Source organism: Ovis aries, chromosome 2 (genome assembly GCF_016772045.2).
Source record: "Ovis aries strain OAR_USU_Benz2616 breed Rambouillet chromosome 2, ARS-UI_Ramb_v3.0, whole genome shotgun sequence".
Taxonomy (NCBI): Eukaryota; Metazoa; Chordata; class Mammalia; order Artiodactyla; family Bovidae; genus Ovis; species Ovis aries.
Genome location: NC_056055.1, coordinates 12725624 through 12735377, shown reverse-complemented (window position 1 = coordinate 12735377; position 9754 = coordinate 12725624). Strand labels below are relative to the sequence as shown.

General features: G+C 38.4%; 1 long non-coding RNA gene across 1 annotated transcript in view; it reads right to left on the bottom strand.

Annotated features, from left to right (window-relative positions):
* Positions 1-4138: 4138 nt before the first annotated feature.
* The window catches only part of LOC121818589 (uncharacterized), a 162517-nt gene continuing 156901 nt past the window's right edge, over positions 4139-9754 (bottom strand). The window contains exon 5 of the long non-coding RNA XR_009599118.1: positions 4139-8058. This is a non-coding gene — a long non-coding RNA (uncharacterized LOC121818589). The remainder of the gene's footprint in view (positions 8059-9754) is intronic.

The following is a 9754-nucleotide window of genomic DNA, read 5'->3' as shown; positions in this document are numbered from 1 at the left end:
TCGAGAAGATTCTTGAGAGTTCCTTGGACAAGAAGGAGATCAAACTAGTCAATCCTAAAGGAAATCAACCCTGAATATTCATTGGAAGGACTGATGTTGAAGCTGAAGCTCTGGTTCTTTGGCCATCTGATGTGAAGAGTGGACTCATTAGAAAAGACCCTGATACCTTAATGGCAGGAGAAAGGGATGGTAGAGGATGAGATGGTAGGAAGGCATCATCAACTCAATGAACATGAGTTTGAGAAAACTTTGGAAAGGACAAGAGAAGCCTGGTGTGCAGCCATTCATGGGGTCACAAAGAGTTGGACATGACTGAGCAACTGAACAACAGTCCTATGGATTTATTTTGTGGTAATAAAAGCAAAAATAAATACACGGGACTGCATCAAACTAAAAACTTTCACAGCAAAGGAAATCATCAACAAAATGAGAAGGCAACCTACCAAATGGGAAAAAATATTTGCAAATCATATATCTGATAAGGGGTTAATACCCAAAATATATAAAGAACTCATCCAACTCAGTAAAAATAAATAAATTAAAAAATTAGCAGAAGAACTGAGCAGACATTTTTCCAAAGAAGACATACAAATGGCTAACAGGTACATGAAAATGTTTTCAACATCACTAATTATCAGTGAAATGCAAATCAAAACCACAGTCAAATATCACTTCACACCTATTAAAATGACTATCAGCAAAAAAACAAGCAATAGCAAGTTCCAACAAGGATGTGGAGAAAAGAGAACAATTTTACATTGTTGGTAAGACTATAAATTGGTGCAATCCCTGTGGAAAACAGTGCAAAGGCTACTCAAAACATTCATAATAGAACAGCATATGATCCAGCAATCCCACTTCTGGATATTTATCCAAAAGAAATGAATGTCAAAAGAATGTCTAATGACATCCAAAAGAATGTCAGAGGGATATCTGTACTCTCATGTTCATTGCAGCATCATTTAAAATAGTCAACAAGTGGAAACAACTTAAGTGTCCATCAATGGATGATTAAAGAAAATATGCTATATACATACAATGGAACATTGCTGCTGCTACTGCTGCTAAGTCGCTTCAGTCGTGTCCAACTCTGTGCGACCCCATAGACGGCAGCCCACTAGGCTCCCCCGTCCCTGGGATTCTCCAGGCAAGAACACTGGAGTGGGTTGCCATTTCCTTCTCCAATGCATGAAAGTGAAAGTGAAGTCGCTCAGTTGTGTCTGACCCTCAGCGACCCCATGGACTGCAGCCTTCCAGGCTCCTCTGTGCATGGGATTTTCCAGGCAAGAGTATTGGAGTGGGGTGCCATTGCCTTCTCCAGACAATGGAACATTATTCAGCCTTAAAAAAAAAAAAAAGAAATATAGCCATTTTTGAAAACTTGGATGAACCTGGAAGATATTATGGTAAGTAAAGTAAGTCAGACAAAGAAAAATACTGTACTTGTAGGGGTGGAAAAATGGGAAGAAGCTGGTAAAATAGAACAAACTTTCAGTTGTAAGATGAATCAGTTATAAGGATCTAATTTACAGCATGATGACTATACTGTACTGTACACTTGAAATATGCTAAAAGAGTAAGTTTTAAACTTTCTCATCAAAAAAAAGTGGTAACTATGTGAGGTAATGGATATGTAATTAACTTGGTAATGAAAATCACTTCACATTGCATGCTGCTGCTAAGTCACTTCAGTCGAGTCTGACTCTGTGCGACCCCACAGATGGCAGCCCACCAGGCTCTGCTGTCCCTGGGATTCTCCAGGCAAGAACACTGGAGTGGGTTGCCATTTCCTTCTCCAATGCATGAAAGTGAAGTCACTGAGTCGTGTCCAACTCTCAGCGACCCCATGGACTGCAGCCTACCAGGCTTCTCCATCCATGGGATTTTCCAGGCAAGAGTACTGGAGTGGGGTGCCATTCCATACATATATTAAATTATAACATTGCATATTTTAAATAATTATAATTTTTTCAATTATATCTCAATAAAGCTGGAAAAAACCTACAATTTTTCCATTTGAATTATCAATTTCAAAGAGATGTGTTAAAATCTTCACAATGGTTGGAATGGTGCCACAATGGATGTGGATTTGCCAATTTTCATAGTAATTCTATAAATTTTTGCTTTATATTTATGTAATTTATGCATATGCTATATGTTATTTATATAAAATATGTATATATCAGGTGCATGACACTACAATATATGACAGTGGGTGAAGAATGGGTAGACATTCATGAAACACAATGTAATATAAAGCATCTATATTGTGACTCTCTCACATATGTGCTCATGGGGGACCTTGGCAATCAATCATGGCCCTCTATCCTGATCCTGAAGTTGTTACAGAATATGTTTAACATAGTACTCTGTGAAATCATCAATTCACCCCTCAGGGTAATTCTTTTTCACCTTTTCCTTCCCCAACATCTTACTGTCCTCAAGAATTGAATACAATAAAAAGATGAAATCTCAGATAAATGGGAGGGGTAAGAGATTACTTTTTAATAAATGGAGATTATTATATATTATTCAATTTAATTTACTAAATGGAGGTTATTATTTAATAAATGGATTATTTAAAAAAGAAATCATTTAATAATTGATACTTAAAAAATAATATACTTCCACTTTCCATCATACTAAGAATAATTCTGAATTGATCACAAAATTTAATATAAAGATAACAAACTCCTATTTGGTCTAGAAGAGAATATAGGTGGTTATTATCTTTTCTTGGGATCCAGAGATACAAACATAAAAGCAGAACCCAGTAGAAGGCCTAAGGAAAATGTTTGCTAAGATTAGGTTTTATAAAAATTAAAATCTTTTATTAGTCATAAAAGGCAAGCTAAATAAATAAGGGACAGTTTGGTAATGTATATAATACTTAGTGAAAGTCGCTCAGTTGTGTCCGACTCCTTGTAACCCCATGGACTATACAGTCTATGGAATTCTCCAGGCCAGAATACTGGAGTGGGTAGCCTTTCCCTTCTCCAGGGAATCTTCCCACCCAGGGATGGAAGCCAGGTCTCACGCATTGCAGGCAGATTCTTTAGCAGCTGAGCTACAGGGGAAGCCCATATAATACTTAAGTTTTTACTATATTACAAGTCTTTATAAATTAGAAAAAGACAAACATACTAGAGGCAAAATAGACTAAGAACAAACTCACATAATTTACAATAGAAGTATTAACAACCAATATACATATTGCAAAAGGTTACATTTCACACATAAAAAAACCATAAAATACCTATTTTATCCATCAAATTATCATAGACAGAAAGCCAAAGAGCCTATTGTTTCATTTACATACGGAATTCTAAAACAAATGAACAAACATAGCAGAGCAGAAACAGAGTCATGGACACAGAGAGGAAACAGGTGGTTGCCCGAGGGGAGGGGAGTGGCGGGGCGAGAGAAATAGGTGAGGGGGATTAAGAGGTACAAACGTCCAGTTACAAAGTACGTGAGTCATGGGAATGAAATGTACAATGTGTGGAATACAGTCAATAATAATGTAATGCCCTCAGATGGTGACAGATGGCAACTAGAATTAGCTTGGTGATCATCTTGTAATGTATAGAAATACTGAATCACTTTGTTGTGTACCAGGAATTAATATAGCATTATAGGTCAATTATTCTTCAAAAACAAACAAACTTACAGAAAAGAAGAGCATATTTGTGCTTATCAGAGGTGGGGAGAGGGGGAGCTGGGGGTGTTGGATCAAGATGATCAAAAGGTACAAACTTCCAGTTATAAGTGAGTGCTAGGGATGTGATGTACAACATGATTGATATAATTAATATCATTGTATGTTATATATGCAAGTTTCTGGGAGTAAATCCCAATAATTTTCATCATGAGGAAAAAAAAAAAAAACTTTTTCCTTTCCCTTTATTTTGTGTCTGTATGAGATGATGAATGTTCACTAAACTTATTGTGAAAATCACATCCCAGTGTATGTAAGTCAAATTATTATGCTGTATGCCTTAAACTTATACAGTGCTGTATGTCAACTATGTCTCAAGAAAACTGGAAGAAAAATTATCATAGATAGTTCAAAAATGATACCATGATAGAGTGAAAATTGGTGACACTGGCAAAAATATCTGGAAGGAAATATTAAAATTTATATCAAAGTCTTCATAAATATTTAGACTCAGCTATGCTGTTTCATTATCTAAAGGCCAGAGGATCACATGAACAAGAATGGATGAGATGCTGATATTTTACTTCCAGGATTAGAAATTGAAAATTTAAAAAAATGGGGGAATGATTGCACTGATGACAGTATATCTGTATATTAAAATAAAATCTGTAATAATCAATGTTCATAGATATGTACACAAAACAATATGCAGTATCCTTCAAATGTTAACATATTTTCTATAACATGTAATATGAAAGAAGTTGAGAAATGAATGTATAAACATGGCCATAATGTTTGTTTGCTAAGTCTGGGAAGTACTATTAAGTGATCAACTATTGTTTTTATTGTTCTCAAGGTTTTATCATTGTTTTCCTTTTCTTTTCTTTTTTTTTTTTTTGTGCTACAAATGGCTAATAGAAAATGATTTTCAAAAAGAAAATGGCAGCAAAGTATCTCAAAATCACATCAGACTATTGCAGTCTTCAAATATTTCATAATCCAGAGAAGTACAACCACTGACAAAGAAACATCCCCCAAATCTTACTTCACACCAAAGCTAAAAAACTGCTGAAAATGTCTCCTTGAGTATGTATGATAGCAACTCCTAAAGTCCTGTGTAAACTGCTGCTCAGAATCTCCAGAACTTGCCCTAGTCTGCGCAGTTCAGTCTGGCCCTTGCACTGAGCTAAACAAAAGTAACCTCTCCTCTGGTCCATAGGCCACACACATGCACGTTTTGCAAGAGGGCCATAGGTACAGTTGGTTTGTCTACCCTAATGCCGGTGATTACCAGGACATTACAAAATAAGACTTATCTGTGGGTTTATATTTTTATTAAATGAAATCTCCTGAGAGTGTCAGGGTTATGCATAAGCCACATTTATTAATCCTGCATCAGCTCAAAGAGATCACTACAAAAATAGACTATGAATAAATTGACCACATCATGATTCAGTTTGCAGTGTAATTTTCCAAGTGTTATTTTGTGCTGCTGAGCTGCTGAGGGGCTAAATGAAGGCTTCTCTTTCCCTGGGGTGGTATGTTTTTCAGAACTGGAAAATTCTTTCCAGGCCACTTGGACATCAGTACACACTTCCTGAGCCCTTATTTATCCAGTACATCACTATAAGGGTACTGTGTTGTTTATAGAAATGCTAATGCTGGAAGATGTATCTAGCATCTTGTCCACTTCGTTTAAAATGATTGAATTCAATCACATAGAGAAGCATTTTCATGGTCTGTGTGTACAACTAGCAATTATTGCTAGGCAAGGAGAAGGGAGAAGCTGACTATATTCCTTTTTTGATTGTTTAGTCACCTGGCAAAAATAAGGGCTAGTAATTTTGGGAAGCAAATGCCAAAGCTACTTTAAGTATGGTGTCAACAGTTCAGATATATCATGCTTTTGTTTTCAGAAACAAGGATTTCATAAATCAGATTAAATCAAATGGGAATTTAATACACATAGAGATCTCCTAAGAATTTAGCACAAGAATTGTCTGAAATTTTCTTTTATGCTCATGTTAGCACTTAAATCTGCATGTTTGAAATATTCCTGACAAGGTCACCAGCAAGCACCACAAGGCCAAATCAGATGGACACCTCCCATCCCTAAACTGCCTCACTCCCAGCGGCATTTGACCAAGTTAACCACTCCTTTCTGCTTGAGGAGGGCTTCGCAGGTGGCGCTAATGGTAAAGAATCCGCCTGCCGATACTGAGACACAAGAGATGTGGGTTCGATCCCTGGGTCAGGCAGATCCCATGGAGAATGAACTGGCACTCTACTCCAGTATTCTTGCCTGGGAAATCCCATGGACAGAGGAGCCTGGTGGGCTACAGTCCATGGGGTTGCAAAGAGTCAGACACGACTGAGCACCGGCTTCAGGAACTTCCCTCTTCCCACAAGAATACATACGTCTGGATTTCTAGCTTGTCTGGCAATCATTTCTCACTCTATTCTGCCTCACTAACTCACTCTTCTCAATATAGCCTCTAAAAGTTGGCATTCCTAATAGTTCAGTCCTGGGGCCTCAAGTATGTTCCACCTATGCTTTCCCACGACAATCTCTGCTATCTAATGAATAAACATCAACATGCTGAAAATACCCAAATTCATATGGAAGCCCAACCTTCTCTTCTGAGCCTCAGGCCCTAAATCCAATCTGCTTAGCAGACATTTTAATTTGGATATCACACAGACAACTCAAACTTCACATTCAAATTAAAAATCATAAATAAGAATATTTTCCTTCTTAAGCTGCTTTTCTCCTTTAAAAAACAAATCCAGTCTTCAGCATCTTAGTAAATGACACCACATCCACCCAGTTATTCAATCAAAAACCATGAACATCACTTTTGTTCCTCCTCCTATTCACCAAATCCTGATGTTCTCACACCCCAGATGAAGGAGCAGTCTTTTTATAACCTGATATCGGAAGTGACATACCATTGCTTCTGCTGTGTTTTATCCATTAGAAGTGAGTCATTAAATCCAGACCACACTCAAGGAAAAGGGATTACCAAGGGGCATTCCGCGTTTGTGGGCTATCTAAGAGGCTGTCTAAACACTCCACCGCTGTTCGGCCAGGCTTGGTAAGGATTGCTCTGATTCTTCTTCAGTGCTCCAAACTCTGCCAAGAGCGTCTCTCCTTACATTGCCACATGGCTCAGTGAAAGCAGTTGTCGATGTTTCTTTTGGATTCCAGTGCCTGGCATGAGGCCCCATAATGACCTGCTGAACTGAATTGAATTGTATGTCTCTAAGCCATGGTCAGAATATGTAAACAGTGCTGATGGTTGGAACTCAACAGAGAAATGAAGCTTATAAAATGGAGGCAATCTAATTTAGTGTTCTGAATTTCCTTCTGAGATGATCTAATTCAGCGTTCTCCAATCTTTTCCACAGGGCCCTGAAAACAGATCTAATGTTTTTGAGGAATATATGGTAGGAATCTGGGACACACCAATTACAATGATGAGGAAGAAGGAAGGATACAAGTGGTGAGAAATAGGAATTACTTTCTTATCCTTGCAAGGGGTTTAGATGATGGGTTTTGGTCTTCTCTGCATCTCTCTGTCTCAGGAAATTCCAGATGAAGTTAAGACTGGGGAAAGCAGAAGAGATGAGGATACAGAGGGCAGCTTACAGGGCACTCAAGTACCAGCTTTATTACAAGGGAACTGAAGGAGGACATTTGTTTACCACTATCCTCAGGCTCCCAAATGATAAAGGCCAGGGAATGCCCAAATCAAATTTACTCTTTTCCTATACACAGAATATATGCCTAGAATTCCTCCCTGTCATTTCCCCAATGATCTGGGTAAATAACATAATCTTTCTTTTCTACAAAAGGTATAGACTCAAGCATCCAGCCCGAGGACTTCAGCACTTTTTTCTCTGGTGTTGAGTATGTCTTCAAACCATCATTTCTCAAGCTGCAAAATGCAATTCTGCATGGCGTAGCACTCCAAACGCTACTCTAGAAGAAAGAGAAAACTAAGATCTATAAAAGTAAGCCAAGGAAATCCCTCTTAATGCTTCACTCCCTAATCAAAAGAATCTACTGCCAAGGCCAATATTCCTAGGGAGAAATGAGGATACTGTTTTATTTATTCATTTCTCATCATAAAATAGGTACCAGAGGGTACAATACATCTGGAACTCTGCTAGGCATAGGAATAATACAAATAAAAGATACACAAAAATCAGCCTGCAATAAGCTCACATTCACAAGCAGATAAAAATCCTATTGTACAGTGTGTTATGACAGAGAGGAGAACACAGGTTTGGAGCACTAAGGAGAACAGAGAAGAGATCCTACCTGGGTTGAGTCATCCAATGAGACTTCTTAGGGAGATAAGAACCAGGTGGATTCTTGAAAGACAAGTCATGATTGGCTAAAAAAAAATAGAAAGCAGAAGAGTAACATTTCATAGGAAAGGAAGCCATGTCAAAAGCAGAGGCCAGAAAGAATGCGGTGATTTCAAGGTACTACAGTTACTTCCCAAAGAGTGTGAAGAAGGGAGGCAGGGAGGAGGGGAGGAGAGGTGAACGGAGGTTTTCGTTGCTAGGGGATGTGAAGTTTGTCCCCCAAATCAGTGGGAGGCCATAAAACATTCTAGGCAGGAAAATAATGTGGCCAACTTTGTATACTAGAAGGAACTCTGACATCAGTGGAGAGAAATGATTGGCAGGGAGACCCATTAGGGGGCTGCTGTGGTGAACAGATAATAAATTTAAAAGGCAGTGAGGGCATTAAGAAAGGGACAAGTTAGAAAGGCCTTCAGAATGTAAATCTGGTAAGTCTCACATTCAATTTAAGGTTAAAGGAAAAAAAAAAAAACAAAAACAGGATGTCAGGGATGATTCACAGCTTAATGACTTGGAAAGTTAAGTAGAAGATGGTGATACTGACCGCAACAAGAGATAAAGGAGTTCCCACATTTCAGGGAAGATGATGAGTTTAGTATTGGACATATTGATGTTATGGGGACTTAGGACCAATTTCCTCTGTCACTAGGATTTTGGATTGATTTAAATTAAAGACAGATCTTTTGGCTGGTAGGAATTTAGACTCCATGTTTTGAGAGCTTTGTAAAAATGTTTTGAATTAGATTTGGTCATCTCTGAAATCATAATACCTTCCCAAGCTATCTTCCCACAATCCCCAAAATAACTTCCCACTACTCCAATAGGGATTGGAGCATATAAGGGGTCAAACAATGGAGACTATCTTATTCAAAGATACAGACGGCTGAATAGGACTAGCTCTTTGTCTCTTATTAACTTACTCTAAAGAGACTTTAACATTGAAAGTCATGTTTTACAGGTAATTTAGAGCCACCTTAACTTGAAAAAAATTTTTATTGGAGTATAATTGCTTTACAATATTTTATTAGTTCCTGCTGTACTACAAAGTAAATCAGCTATATTTATACATATATCCCCTTCCTCTTGAACTGCCTTCCCATCCTCCAAAATCCATCCATCTAGGTCACCACAGACGGGGAAGGCAATGGCACCCCACTCCAGTACTCTTGCCTGGAAAATCCCATGGACAGAGGAGTCTGGTAGGCTGCAGTCCATGGGGTTGCTAAGAGTCGGACACCACTGAGAGACTTCACTTTCATGCATTGGAGAAGGAAATGGCAACCCACTCCAGTGTTCTTGCCTGGAGAATCCCAGGGACAGAGGAGCCTACTGGGCTGCCGTCTATGGGGTCGCACAGAGTTGGACACGCCTTAGTGGCAGCAGCAGCAACAACAGCAACAACAGCAGCAGCATACATATATCAATGCTGCTCTCTCAATTTGCCCCCCCACCTCCTTCCCCCAGGTCCAAGTCCATTTCCTATATCTGCATCTCTATTTCTGCCTGAAAAAGTTCTTAATTTATGTTCAACTCTTATTTATTAGACATATTTTATATGCCAGTCACTCTTCTAAAGCACTTGCCTTCATAGAACTCACCAATAAGAGGAAACACATATTCTCCAAATTTCCACTGACATCTTCATTTATAAGACTTTGGAACTAAGTCTTATTTCTGCAGATGTGTGGGTTTCCCGGAATATTTTAGCCCAATGAAAACAGT